The sequence below is a fragment of the Amblyomma americanum genome, chromosome 6 (assembly GCF_052857255.1).
Source record: "Amblyomma americanum isolate KBUSLIRL-KWMA chromosome 6, ASM5285725v1, whole genome shotgun sequence".
Lineage (NCBI taxonomy): Eukaryota > Metazoa > Arthropoda > Arachnida > Ixodida > Ixodidae > Amblyomma > Amblyomma americanum.
This window is the reverse complement of record NC_135502.1, coordinates 3,815,837-3,831,530: the sequence shown is the minus strand read 5'-3', so window position 1 is coordinate 3,831,530 and position 15,694 is coordinate 3,815,837.

The following is a 15,694-nucleotide window of genomic DNA, read 5'->3' as shown; positions in this document are numbered from 1 at the left end:
GTGCAGTTTTACAACTCAGAAATTTTCCTGTAATGCTGCGAATTCGGCAGAAACGCGTGATTTCCAACGAGCTGTCATCTTGTGCGAACGCTTACGATTGAAATGCGCACTTTATTTATATTCCTTGATGGACAGCACAAGTCAGATATACTTCAGATTTCTGGGTGCGCGTGCTGCTGACCTTCTTACTCAGAAATCTATATTTTAAAGAGGATTCACTTCCGCTGTGATTATTTCTGCTCGACGCAGCACAGCGCATTCATTGAAGTTCATTTCTTTTTTTATCCCATCTCTATGAGCGGCGCACATTATCCGCCCTTTTCTTAGTCGCCGAGTCTAGCTCCCTTGGGTGCAGGTGCCGAACACTCGTGATAAATGACACGTCTATCGGTTCGCAGCGAGCTTTATTGAAGGTGCAGGATTCAGAAAGACCGCGAGAAAAAAAGGAGAAAGAAGCTTGATTCTCTCTAAGGACAGCAATAGGCCCGTCCTATAGAATGTCATTAAGGGCGTTTCTTGCCGGGGTGTGTTCACAGGTGAGACATCCTTGATCTAAAATAAAGGCTCTAAATCTGCGAACATTGGTGTGCTGCGACTACGCATGCCGTGACTTGAGAAGGGGGTTACTGAAACCGGGCGACGTCGATGCCGGGCCTGCAATCCTATACATATCTGGTTTTTTTCGCCAACACTCTTGCGTATTATGAACGCCGAAGGACACTTGCTTCTCTGAAACCGAGCTAACACTGCAGTACTGAGATGTTCACGCTGCTGAGTTAAGAAAAAAAGTGAGTCGGCCTTTAGGACTACCTACGGAGGCTTGTCATAAGAGACGTATTTGAACTGCGTTGTTATCGCTTCCCTGATGACAGTACATTAAGGCCGAGCCAAAAGGGGGTGTTTTTCGCTTTATTTTTGTCTTCGTTCCAACAGGATACGAAATGACAAGTGGCAAGAACGTCTATAAAGGAACAATGGGTTAAACTGTCAAGGGCGGTCTGTTGAAGTTATTGTTATGCTTCCAGGCATTGAATGCAGCATCACTTAAGTGCCGGCTGCTTGATGGGCTGCTTGAGAGGCTTTATCAATACAAGCGGAAAGGTTATATCGCCAGGCATGCTTCGCAATAATAAAATGATCAATGCTTATAAGATTCCAACACTGTTAGCAACGCTTCCAAGCGTTTTATTAATAAACAGTGCCTCTTGGAAGTGACGCCTCTTCGAAAAGTGGCGTCACAAGTGCCATGCCACGTTCAACGTTTGACTGGGCTCCGTTGGAGCAAACACACGTGTGTGTTCCGTGCATTCGCTTTACATGCGTGAGTGTGCGAGTCTGTGAGGACGACACCTCCATTCGGTCATTCACCCTCCTTACCAGGAGAAGGGAGCGTCAAAATTTACAGTAAGAGAGGGGAAGGTTAAGCAGCAGGAGGTTTCGGTTGGATTCTCCGCACAGGAAATGCAAACACGGAAGAGGGGCTTGAAGTAAAGAATTCACCACTAAAGGGTATGCGTGTGCCAAGAGTTAAATTCAAATTAACGTCTTTGGCGTAGTCTGCCATGTCCGTGATGGAAGCAGCTCCTATTATCAAGGCTTAGAAAATTCCGTCTTGCTATTCGCCAGTTGCTCTTCAATCGGTCATTATTTATTTGTGGATGGTTAACATTTGTTAGCCCTCAGAAATATACCGTGGTGCAGGATCCATACTCAACAAGCGCCCATTTTTTCTTTCGGCCCTTCGTCAAATCATACAGGGAGTCCTTCTGTCACATGGAGATCAAGGCTTGTTTTCAAAATCCCCTGCGTTACAATATCATCCTGAGGTCAGCAGTCCTGATTTCGTCTTCTACTTTCTTCAAGTGCTTAGGATATGTTATTTAGGCGCCTAAATATTATTTAAATGAAGCTTTGACTCTTGACTGCGCGCTGGTAAATGTTCGATATCAAGAAACTCATGACACTTCCGAAGCATGCAAACAAACAGTGGATTTCCTTCCTTGCTCCACGGTCGTTCCACGCCAGACGTCCCAGAGGTTGCGCTCGACCATCTCCGATTTGTTAAAAAAATTCATGGAAACTTATCACAACGTGGGTAATTTAAGCCGAAAATATTTTTTCGCAAATATTTGTTCGTGAGGTGAACCCAGTTTGTTCTTTCGAAATGGCATGAAACGAGGCGCCGCTCAATAATCTATAAAAAATCCAAATTTTTAGACAGCACCTCACAAACTTTTTAATTATATTTAAAGAGATTTCGAATTTTGATATGATTCAGATCATTCATTTCTGTAAAGTATAAATATTTTTTTAGATTTAAATAGTTTGTAAAAATTGTACCATTGTGACATTTTTTCGTTACACAATAACTTCTTTTTGGAAATTAAGAAATGATTATCTTGCTTCCCTAGATGTCCCTTACCTATCAAAAATGTTACAGCTGATGAAATTGAATACGTAGAAGTGAAATAAAATGCTGATGTTGCAGAAAAGTGCGTCTTGAACCATTAACATCCGCTAATTTCACTCTGAGGTGGTCCGCGTAAAAATATAAACGATGATGGTTTCAGTTGAAAAGTTTATTTCCATTCATTTCTGATGTTTTACTCTAGGTGATTTTTGTTTAAAGTGAGAAAAAAAAATTGAAAGTTGAGCTCTTGCGCCGCAAGTTGTATCACCTCTCGACGCTTCTCCGCAGAGCATGACACCTGACATGACACATTTATGGCTAGATAACCACTACAGTTTGCCCTTGCTCGCAGTCGTGCATTTTTAGGGCTGGAACTAAGGCACATATATCGCATGACATTCGGCGGGTGGTATGTGATATGCGAGATCATTTTCGCTTGCTTTCAATGTTCGATTGAATCCACTATGGCGCCAGGCAGCCAAGAGAAAAAAAAGCACTAAAACGAGGGTATTGAATGCGATACCAGGTTCCCTCAATATTGAGGGACTTTATTCATGCCCGAATAAGATGGCAGAGAGCGCGCGCCTCGGAGCGCATGTGACGGAACGAAGTCCTCACCTACGTTTCGGGTAACGCGAGACACGCTGGCGCTGCGCGCGGCCTGATCGCGCAGAGGAGCTTCGCTCTTGAGTGACCGAACATACCTCGGCACCGGCGCAGAGCGTCGCCTGCTTCTCGCGTACTCTACACGTCTGTCATCACTCTGACAACAACGACCTAGTGCGACATGAACACACTGACAACCTCACTGGTGCATGTACCGCCTGGGCAACGCTAAGCAAATCTTTTCCCACGAATGTCTGTGCTACTACATAACGTTCTGATGCCTGCCTGAAGTGGAAACCTCACTTAGGAACGATAGCTGTACATTTCGCCTGGTCTTTTGTGTGTCCTTTTCTTTGTAGTGGTCGGCGTCTTCAATGTCACGTTTTAGCATTTTCACTGAGTGAAACGTAAAAACAAAAACAACACATGAAGTGTATCTTGGGTAATAACGTTCAGCAAGGCGGAAATATCTTGGGTAATCCAATTCTGTAAATATTCCTAATAATTTATAAACATTTTAAGACTGGCGATCTCAATCGAAGAGCCCAATTAAAATGATAAAACTTATAAGTATTATTTTAATGGAGCTACTCGCAACCTAATTACAGATCAGGACTCTGTTTAAAATCTGTTGTAATTATGATAAGGATTGTGCTAGAAATAACAAACTAGTTTTAAGACCAGCATCCCCCTTATTCTGGGGCCCTCACAACGGTGTCTACCATACCTCCTATGCAGCTTTTGAATGTTAAACTCCGCATACGGTACAATGCAAACATCTGAAGGGAGGGAAGCTGTGACACTGAAAAAGCGCTTCTTTTTTCTTGGAGCGCGGCAATATTAGTGCTACTCTGCCGTGTTTTTTTATCACACTGCTCAAAAACACCGGTGCGCGTAAAACTCTCGAATCGTAATTCAAGACCGTCGCGGTTTATCTAACCTATGCTGTTAAATATTTATAAACTCTCCTGTATGGCTCTCATCGCATGTTTATTAGTAGGATTGCATTAGAAGCCGCATCGCCACAAAAATCCGGTGTTGCGGTTTGTCTTAACTTTAGCTGATTGGTCGACACAGTTATGATGTTATCAGGTCAACTGATATTCCACCTGTCGGTCGCACCGGCTACCTTTCCCTGCTACCTATCTATCCACTTGCATCGCCACAAGCAGAAGACACATCACGAAAATGCCCCTGTGTTGTGGTCTCTGTCATAAAATTCGCACATTGTAACTTATTTATTTGCCTACACGTAATGTAATTAGGTGACCTGATATTTTATTCCCGCTTTTTGGATATCTAGAGAAATGAGTTCGGTGTTTTTGCAGTGATGTCCTGCATAGGCAGGATCAAACCATCCCATCGGAAATGTATGCGCTTTTGAAATTCCTTTGTGAGGGTAGACATGAGACCGTTTATTGCAAGTAGTCTAGATATCTACGGCGCCTTACAGTTTTAAACATCGCTGGTTTGCATAGCTGTGAATAATCTTGAAGTTTTTTTTTTCCAGCAGAATAACGTTCGCAATGTGTGAAGCCTGTTACGAGAACAGGCGGAACAGGCAGGGCAATTTTCTCTATTTTTTTTTCACCGTCTCTAAGGCAAGTAGTGTCCTTATGAGTACGAGTCTTTGTGGAGCGCCTACGGTGAACAAAAAGACTAGTTAGCGCTTCGAAGGCAATATTAACGGAAGAGCAGATCGGCCGATGGAAAGACGGGTTCCTAAATGTATGTATCGATCTTGTAAGACTGCACCACAAAATGAAGAAAGAAAAAAATAGGTAATTGCATGCGGTAATGGAAACCGCCCTTGAAGATTAACACAAGGGGGCCATATTAACGTGTAAAGCAGGAACTTTATCCCAGATGTGATCATTCTGGAAATGAAAAGGCGAATGCGAGTATTTAAGCTTTCCGACGCATGACATGAACGTGTTCTCGCTGTATCCCGCGTTAATGGAGGCCATTTGCGTAAAGTCCCCATTAGCGGAAGGAAGGATCATCACCATTCCCTCGCCCTGGTTCTAGTACTTCTGGCACTAGTCAGAAAAACGAACGGCTTGGCATGTATTGAAGTTTTCGCGTTTGTGCAAAGTATGGGCTGCTATCAGAAAAGCTTACGAGATGGAGATTGCATGTGGAAAAAAGAGCGTGTATTTTAGTTTATATTCGATGCGCTACACAGCCCTACTTCGTACAACAGCTATAAGACGCGGGAGTTTGCAGGGTAGCTTTTCCGACGAGCATTTCTGAACAACGTGTGTGCCTATTTTGCATGCCAGAGGCATGTTTAGAGAGGGAATGCGCGAAATGGCAGTTTATATCGCACACTGGTTCCAATGTTTTTGATACTTTCTCTCTTTGTTTGTGGGTAGTAATAGTCACTTAAGTAATTTTCTCAAAATAGGTCTTTTGAGCCGAGTGTACCAATCGTTAGACAAATGCAGATGCGTGTCGGAAGGGACAAGTGCAACGACTGTGGACCGCCGGCCTAGAAGGTCTAATGTATTGGCAGTAGGCGCTAGTATTTATCTCGCATCCTCAGCGAGTAATAACTGTGCGCTGGTTAATTTTTATAGCGGCCTTTTAGTGATTGGTGCTGATAAGAAAGTAATCTCGCATTGCGGTAAAATGAAGTAGAGGGCAAAAGAGACTGCATTAAAGCTTGCTGCGGGGCTAGCTGGTGGACTTTGAATGGTGGATTAGAGAGCAAAGAAACATGGTTCTCAGCGGCCCCGAGTTCCCACCGATTTTCCACTGGGTAAAAGCATTCTTCCGGCTTGGTGCTGGGGTTTTCAGGGTTGAAATGCTTGCGAAAAAGGCCTTTCGCCGCATTGGACTCTGCCGCACATCACAGAATTACGTCACTCGACAATAGATCGTCTGTGGAGGGGGGGGGGGGGGGGTCACCGCAGAAGCAGTGGCCTTGTGGAAGAGCAATCGACTCTCATTAGGCAGGTGCTTTGTGTGATCCCCAATGCCGGCGTGAGTCTATCGGCTTTCTTAATGGGTGGAGACGTCCCCTAACTTAGTGCTCAGCCTTCAGAAGGGTCGCGTCTTGAAAGGGTGCCTGTAGTGACTGTGTCAATAGTTGCCCCCAGAGTATACCTGGCGCCATTTCCTGGCCATGAACAGCATCATCGTGGAGCGTCTGCTGCCGCCATGGGAGATAACTGGGCGGGCATCACCGGGTGGCTAACGATAAAAAAAGGCAGAGCCCTACCCCCAGCCTGGCACCAGGCTCTTCTGTGGAGCTGCAGCGTTGTGATCTCTCTCCAGCCTATGCCACTGGAGGTCGGCAAGTCTCGGAGCATACGGCCTGGCAGGTGGGAGGGCCCGAAGTGTCACCGGCGGGAACCCACCGGCATAAATACTTACGGATGTCCTCCGGCCAGGTGCACGGCCAGTTAGAAGACTCCATTTGAAAGTGGAGGGGGGGGGGAGCGGGGGGGGGGGGGGGGGGGGGGGGGCGAGTCTGTCCGTGGTGCTCCCTCCTACGGAAGTTGTCGGCTACAGAGCATCCGCCGTGGCCGTCGTCGGAGAGTTATGTGTCGCCGGCTACGTACTGATAAAATACCTATGAGCGCGCTCCTATCCCGGTGTTCGGCCATCATGGGGCCTCCACGTTCGAGAAATTGAGGCAGGTAGTCCCAGGAAACTTCCTTATTGCTAGCGGCGACCATCTTTCCCGAAGCGATGACCATGTGGTTAGACCTCTGCCACGCATTCAGGAGTTGCTGTGTCCGATCCGTATAGTGCCTCAGGGTACGCATCGGTTTTCAAATGTGTACAATATTTCAGCCGACCTGACGCTCGGATATTCGGTGGTTAAATTCTTGGGCAAATAGTTTTTGGCTAGTCCCCCCCCCCCCCCCCTTCTGTTCTTGAAAGATCGTTGGTCCTGGAGTGACCGAAAAAATGCGATTTGTTCGGTTAAGACTAGTGTGGTTCTTTTTTCGCAGTGCATGACGAAGCCAAGATTGACGGGATATTAAAGCGCAGGCTCCTTTTCCAAGCTATCCACCATTGGAAGCCGAGCAGTATGGCGTGCCTTGGGCCATGCACTACTGGGGACAAAAGTTTCCGGGACGCGATTTCTAGAAAAAACGTTTATTGCAACTCCACCTCGCTACCCAGTCGCCTGATACTGGGAAGAGGGGAAGGAGCATTTAGGTCCTTAATGCCTCAATACAATATCAGGCGACTCGGCAGCGAAATGGAGCTGCAATAAGCGTTTTTTCCCAGAACTCCTGTCCCAGAGACTTTTGTCCTCCGTAGTACGTGTCAGTGTCCTACTATCAATGTTTCTTTGAGCTGCAATGCACTATTTGCGCCTAAGTGATCCTACGAGGTAGCAAAAATGCGGAGCAGCGAGAACATTCGTATGCAAAAAGCGTGACGCTATCTTCGAGTAAAATCTTTTCACTAGCTAATTGGTTCATGATCTTTGAAAAACAACTGGGCGCTTAAGAAACGAAGACGGAGAAAGAACAATCACAATACACCAGGCGCCTTGTGTGTCATGCTTGTTCTCTCTCCGTCTTCGTCCCTCATGTGACGCTATGTCAAGTATGTAGATAAAGGTCTCTGCCAGAGTGAAGCACTCAACTTTAAAGACAATCAAAAAGAGCTTTCAAAAAACCTGCTCAGTAACAATATTCATTTCGACCTTGGAAGGCTGAGGTGTAATAGAGAAACCTGACCTCCTTTTGCTTCGTATTCGGAGCGTTTGTACTCTCTTCACGTCATCCTCCTCTCCTCCTCGTCTTGTTACAGCAGACGCAAGCGCCCTTCAACTTAGACCTTTCCTCCTCGTCTTCTTCACACAGTACATACTCATTGCCTCTCGTGGATGGGTTTTGTTGAGCATTGAATCAGGACTTTTAGTGATTCCCGCCCCAGCGTGAGAAAAAATAGCCGGTGCCGCTGTTAGGCACTAACCTCTCATTTCACATTCATGTAAATAAAAAAAATATAAATAAATTTTGGGGAGGCAAAAAATAGACATATGGCAGTGTGCATGAATCTTAGGTGCTGTTAGGAGGCCAGCTCGTAAAGGACGCTAATGCACTTTCTGCTGCGCCATCCGAGCGCCCTAGACATGTGTGCGGGCCACTGTCCATGTCCCTCAGAAGCTGTCAGATTTTAAGTCGATTGCAAGCTAGGAGGTGTACAAGACTATCGCAGCTTCAGGTTCCAGAATACTTTCCCCATATATTCAGAATATCATGAAGTCATATTTACTGCGTTTTCCTAAATTTTAAAATACGCTGTCTATCCAGATATCTAATTGAGAATCTTGCCCAAGCTGTGTTAAATACTGCGCATAAGTGAGTTTAATATAGTACAGAAGCAAGTATTAGTGAGCGAGATTTAACTTGCGCTATAACGCCCTTTTCTGTACCATGCCTAGTGCTTTTAGCGGCTTGTTTTCAAAAGCACCTGTCTTCTTTACCAGCTTTCAAAATCGAAATCTGGCGGCACATTGAGGCTGCTTTGAGGCCTCAAGCTCTACAAAAACTGTACTTTCTGTGAGAGCTTACCGCTGTGAACGGGGACATTTATACTCGTGTCTTCCCGCAGTGGCTTGATCTTACTTTTCTCAACGCATCTATTGAGACGCGAACGCACTTCTCTTCTCGTAGGAAAAGATGTTGGTAGCTGTGCTTCGCTATATCGCCATCTCCGGGCACTGCGTTTAGAAAGCCTGGCAAATATTTCCGGTTGCACGGTACTCATACGTTTCTTCTTATTAATAACAGCTGAAGCTCGAAAGCTAGCTAGCTTCCTGGCTTTTCTCGTTACTGAAACGCACTACTCGTGTAATGTCCGCGGGTAACGGGAGTAATGTTTGCTCAGGAGATTCGAAAGACAAGCTTGCCGTGATTACAAATCTCATAATTCACTGCTAGGAAGAGAAAATGTGCGTCCTTGCTTGAGTCAACTCTTTTAATGATGCCCGTCAGAGACAGCGTCCCCCGTACGGCCATTGCAGCAAACAGGAGTGGAGAGCCCCCGACAAAATTCTTTACTCCAGGTAGCCTTGACGTGTGGTAATAGCTCAGTAAGCGTATAATTTCATATTTGGTGTACAGCCCAAATGCGGCCACCGCGGCTGGAAATCGAAAGCCCAACGTCGTGGCCGAGTGTAAATAAGACGTCGTCCTTAATAATAATAGTAATTGGTTTTTGGGAAAAAGAAATGGCGCAGTATCTGTCTCATATAACGTTGGACACGTGAACCGCGCCGTAAGGGAAGGGATAAAGGATGGAGTGAAAGAAGAAAGGAAGAAAGAGGTGCCGTAGTGGAGGGCTCCGGAATAATTTGGATCACCTGGGGATCTTTAACGTGCACTGACATCACACGGGCGCCTTAGCGTTTTGCCTGCATAAAAACGCAGCCGTCGTGGTCGGGTTCGAACCAGCGAACTCCGGATCGGTAGCCGAGCGCCCTAACCACTGAGCCACCGCGGCGGGTACGTCGTCCTCCTCGATTCGAGATTTTGAAAGAAAAAAATGCTACACCAGGGCAGAATAGGCAGAGCACACAAAAAGCACCTAGTTGTGCTGTGTGCAAACAGTGGTTCGAACGTTCCACGTGCTCAGCGAAAAGAAACAGAATAATAAAGATTCTACTCGTGGCAAATTACTGTGTTTTCGTTATGTTCTTTTTTTTCAAAATGGCGGCTCAGTGCCGGCGAAAACTAAAGTTGAGCGCGTCTATTTCCAAGACCTAATATTAAACAGCCCCCTTATTTTATATAGCTCAACACTGTAAGTTCAAGTGACGGGCCATTTCTATCATGGTGTTTATTACTGCAACGACACCTAACCAGCAAGTGCAACCGTTGATGCCACCGGATATTCCCTGCAGACTCCTTCACTAGAACCGAGGTAATGATGAATAAGCGTTCATATCGGAGAGCATATCGGTCCCATTTTCGTACCGTATGTTCTATATTGTCCTGAAAGACTAATTTTATTAAAGGGAGATTTTCAGGAAACATAAAATGTACAATATATAGCATATATAACACATATCAAAATATAACATATGTTCGGTATAATGTCTGCGTTAAATGATGTTCAATAAAAGCTGTCATCCTATATTTTGTTCATTCCAGGGAGTCAGTTTAGCAACTGTTTTGCTGAACCGAACGCTTTCTTCAAATTTTTTCTAATCAAATAAAATAAAATCTTTATTTATGTTCTGCATGAACATGGGGAATGAAAAAAAACTGCTGTTTTAAGCAGCTGTACCAGTTCCATTTCCCGTCAAACACAAGGACAAAAGCGGAATACACAATGGAAATAACTAGACACAAAAACAGCCTTTCAATTACATGGTCACAGGTCTTGGGCCATTTACTGAAGTATGGCGTTCACATTGCTGTTTTCTCATGGTGCGCTTTATTTTTAAAGCGAAAGCTTTATTAGTTCAGCCCTCCCACTCCCCCTCCCCCCGCGTAGCTTCTGCGTCATGTGCGCCATGTGCGCGCGTTTGACCTTGAGCCGACCTTGAGCCACGTGACAACTATGACGTCACTCAGCCGCCACAGCTGCCGCCGCGTAAACCGAGCGCTCGCCTCTGTTTCTATATAGGGTACCTCGATGGCCTAGCGCCGCTTTCAGGGTGAAGACACCGCTCCCGGCGGGGTCATGTTGGGTCTCACTCTCCCGTTCAGTTGCATTGAGCGCAACGCGGCGGCGCGCCGTTTCGAAGAGAAAACTGCAGATGCCGCGAAAAATTCAGAAAATTTGGTGTTCTACCTTGACAGAGTGGTACCAGAGATAGTTTAAACAGTGAATCAGAGGTAGTTACTCTAAAGTAGACTATCTTTCGCAGATAACCTGCCGATAAAGTCGGCACCTTATGAACAGTCGGTGCACTCATGCGTGTTGGTTCTCTTCTTTAGCGCTTATTCTGCGCAGTGTTCCTTCATTGCAGCTTTATTACAACTTCCGTAGCATATTCCAGTGCAAACTTTTGACCCGAATACTCTCCATTTCAATTACATTTCCAACAATCAGGATCACTTATTTTGAGCTGCAGTTGCATATTGGCCAAAGACTGCCATTCAGGCAGCTTTTCGTTCGCCATGAAATCAATGCGAGAAGGTGCGTTTCATGGCTGCTAATTTAAATAATTATGAGGATGCAAAGATAAGTAGTGCATTATCCCTCCGTCCCAAGCAGGAATTGTTCTGGAAAACAAGCGTTTCGCGTGCCTTACCTCTCATACTTTGAGGTTTACTGTTGTTCACGCAGTCTGGTTTGACCTGCTATTTGCAATTTTTTCGGCGCGCGCTGTCACGAGCAAAGCCAAATAGCCGGTGCATTTCAATAGTGCGGGCAGAACACCCGGGAACACAACAGACCCTCATTACTTGGTCTCTGACTGCTGCATCACACGCACACTACGAGCTCACTTGAAGCAAAGGGGCGTGGCCCGTTTCCGCCTCGGTTTTGCAAGTTCTGTGCGTTCTCCGCCGCCTTTCTTCTTCCGATTAGCAGCACGTCGTCGTCGTCGTTACGCGTCGCGGCCTTTCTTCTCCCGATTACAGCCGCCTCGGTACATATCGCACGTTCTGCACCACGCTGTCAAAAGTCGCATGTTTTGACCACCAGACCACAAGCGCTTGCACTGATGACGTAGGCCAAGAAAGCTGAAAGCCGAGCGCTAAAACCTGCCAGGCCACATCAAAAGTTGCCGAGCGGCTTTGGCTTCACAACCTGATCACAAAAGCGTTTCGCAATAAGGCAGCCGTATCATTTATGCGCTCTTGCGGGTAAGCGAGTATGTGAAGCACTCGTCGCAGCTTTTTGTTCAGTTTATTATTTGTTTTATCTTAATGCCACGAATGCAGGAAGGCTCTCCTCTCCCCTTCTTCGCGCCAGCTCACTACGAATATCCTGGCGCCAAACGTATCTCCTGTGCGTCAGTAAGCAAAGAAGCCGTGGCTGCGTGACCCGAACGCAAGGCTGCTTTTTTTCTCCAGTAACGGTTTATTTTCCTTCCTTTTCGTATCACTTTTAAAGAAACCACAACTGGGGAAAAAACGGCTCTTTTCATTGCCCTCACGCAGCCGTCAGTAAAATTCGTCACGCGTGTTCCTGGGCAACCATATCCTATAGATTACTTTTTTTTGCCTTTTTTGATGACAGCAGCAGCAGGGATGGGCGAAACCAAAAGGCGTCCGTGCGCTGTGCGATGTCAGTGAATGTTAAACGTCCCCAAGTGGTCGAAATTATTGGGGAGGCCTCCGCTACGGCACCTCTTTCTCTGTTCTTTTACTCCCACCTTCCTCCCTTCGCTTACGGCAGATATGTGAGACAATTACTGCGCCATTGCCTTTCCTCAAAAACCAATTTTCAATTCTTTCCTTTGTTGCTCCGGCTCCTCTTAGTTTACCCTGGCAGGGACAATGGCATTGAAAATAAATAGTTATCAGGGGCTGATTTTGTGAGGCCTCTTTCTGAATCAGTCGCTTTTGATGATTTTTCTTCATGTTTTGAAAGGAAGCAGAAATTGTTTAGCAAAATTTGTCCTAGAATAAAGCGACTTAATCACTACGAATTAGGAAGATGTCATCGCATCACATCGTCAGTCTACGTGTAGTCAACACCATCCAAAGGGAAACGCAACCATTTGCATTGCTTTGTTGCGGTACAAGCCACTAAGGAAAGCACCAGAAAATATGACCATTTGGCTTCAGACGTGTCCTCAGCTTTCTACTCCGGAGCAGTGAGGTGACAGATTACTTGGGAGAAAAATTTGACATTGTTACGTGTAATTTTTCACATACGGTGCAGCAAAAAGACAAAGGCACTTCAGAAAATGTTGGAAAGTGGATGTTGACTACGCAAAAATATTATATTTGGAAGAACATGCATGCTCCGCGCTGCTTGTATACAAGGGAAACTTGGGGCCTTGGGAACAGTCTTTACGCTCAAAGCAACAAAGGCAGCATAATTATATGGAATTCGGTGACCCTTATATAGTCCATATTATCTTATCAAGGAAAACCAAATAACTTCTGTCCTTTTAAAGTGCAGCCGTTGACTTAAGAACACAGCAGTCCATAACTTTTCGTTTGTCGTGTAGTCAGAGCAAATGCATCATGCATAAAATACACTCAAAACCGCAAAAACACTGCTACCACGACTGAAACAAATATATACTGTCTATTTCCAGATCAGTAGCATTATTAGTCGCCACGCGACCGCACAGAAACCATGCCAAACGCATAGCGCACTGCACGCAACTGACGCGTGAGACCCAACATGCCTCTGCGAGGGGGAAACGGCGGCGCGGGGCAGTACAAAGCAACGTTGGTACAAAGGGTGTCCTCACCATGAAAGCGGAGACGAGCGGGCATCCAGGCACCCTATTTCTATAGGCCGTCGGCGTTCATTGTGTTCTTTGGCGTCGGCGTTGACAACGTTCTAGGCTCTGAAGATTTTGAGGAAAAGTAGGGCTGAACTGGCTCCCTGGGTCAGTGGACGCCTCAGTCGCGCTTTGAGGTGTTGTGAGAGAGATGTGGGCTGGGCACGGCAGCATCCTAAGTATGCGACGCACTATTTTGTTCATCTACCTTGTGCAGTGCCACATATATTGTTTTTGCGTGCTCACATTTAGGCAGTCTTAATTAAATGTATTTGCCTAACAATTAGATGATTTATGGAGTACTTCACAGAAGTATGTTCATTAAATTTCATACTGGGCGATACATTTCTGCACGTCACTCCCGTGAAGCACTCTTCTACGCGTCATTCCATACAAGACGGCACACTTCAGCAGAAGAGTGGCTTACTGCCTGTAAGATGGGAGCAGAGCGCTCGGATGAGCGAGTTTTGGTGGCGTAAAGTGCACAGAATGTGTGTCGAAGACGAAAAAAAAAAAACAATGGGTACCGCTAAGATGAGTGGTTTAGCGCATTATTCTGCAACAGCTGGTTGGCATATTAGCGGTCAAGAGGTCCGGAATTGTACGAAGCCCCGGTACGGCCGCTTGCTCAGGCTCGCGGCCACTTACAGCGCTCGTGTTGCCATGTATCCTTTATTGGACGTCGGCCCTTTGCTTGGCCCAAGCGGCGATAATATTCGCGTTCAACTGCAAGCGTCTTCTCTGTGCCGATGCTCTCTCTCTCATGATCGCGACGAGCACGTGCCCCTTCCTCCTTTTCAACTGCTGCGTCTGATTCATACTAAATGATGACTCAGACTGCTGCACCGATGGTGGCGTTATACCAAAACCCCCAAAAATGCATCTCTTGATTTCTTTCTTTCTTCTTTGCGCTTTGTTGCTGTAGAGAATATACGCAGCCACTTTTTGGACCTGTAGCCAGGGGCAAGTAAGGCTTACAAAGGAAAAGGTACATGAATGTGCTTTGCTATCTTCTCCGCATGCCGTCATCGAGGAACAGAGCTCGCAGCAACGACGCAGCGCACTCCATAAAAAAGTAAGCGTTCGCAGCGCGCACGGCTGTACAGGTGAATGCTATTACGGGCTCGGTCGACGAATTCGAAGGCCTTCAGCACGAGTGCAGTCGATGACGGAGTCCAAGTCTAAGATAACGTCATGACAGCACGATGAAAGGACGATACATGCCGCCCTGAACAATTATTGTGGTCGTAAGTGCAGCAATATAGGATCGATGAGTTGTGAGTTAGCGGCACATAGCGACGTTGCCACTTTTCGTGTTTACAGCACAATTTCTCAATCAAGACGGGCGCAGCAGCGCCGGTATCAGCAAGGGAGCTATCATCGGTACCCTCCATAGAAACCTCGATCGCATTCGGCGGAGAAGGGCCAGGCCTTGAACTGGTGGTACATCGGGAAAACCGAGCGGCGACGCGGAGAAGGGGAACGGCGGTGAACAGAGGGGCGAAGATTGTAGAAGTCTTTATAATGTCTCCGGAGGTGAATTAGCAGTGAAAGTGCTGGGTAAGATGTAGGCTCCAAGGTCCGCATCGTCAGCAGGGGGCAGGCCGAAGCGGCGGCAGTGACGCATACGTGGCCTGCAATGCCGCCGGCATAGCAAGTAGTGAGGCTGCTCTGTTTCCTCCATGGGTGGAAGCGTTTGAGTCGGGCAGGAGGATAAGAGGATCGACTGCGGGAGTGGTCTAAATTGAGCAAACATTTGTTGTCGGGGCTGACTGGCGGCTGCAGCATTGCTAAGCAACGGGAGGCGGGGAGCTGCCAGAGGGCAGGGCGCAGACGCTTGCTGCCCGATCACATGCCAGGGGGTCGGAGCCAGGTTAGGTGAAGTACATTGGAGAGAGGGAAAGAGCGACAGCTGCCCAGCAACCTCAGGAACAAACTGCTTGACCTGCAGCATGAGTGCGTTGTCCTCTTTTGTCACGATGAGGCTGGTAAGCGTCTCGATCTGCTCAGAGAGTTGCCTATTGAAAACGCGCTCTTAGCGCTGCTCGTCGTAGCCCTAACAGAGACACAGCTTTTTAGATGACGTTTTCTGTATAACCGGTGAAGGCCTCACCAGTCTGTTTAGCGCGACCACGAAGACGCTACTCGGCGCGTAGTTTGCGCACGGCAGGACGGCCGAAGACGTCTGTCAAGCTGGTCTTGAAGACGTACCAGGTGGTTCTTTCTACCAGAGGCTCTCAAAACCGCATAAGTAGACGATCGCATTCGTGAGCTTCGTCCTGTCGTCCCAC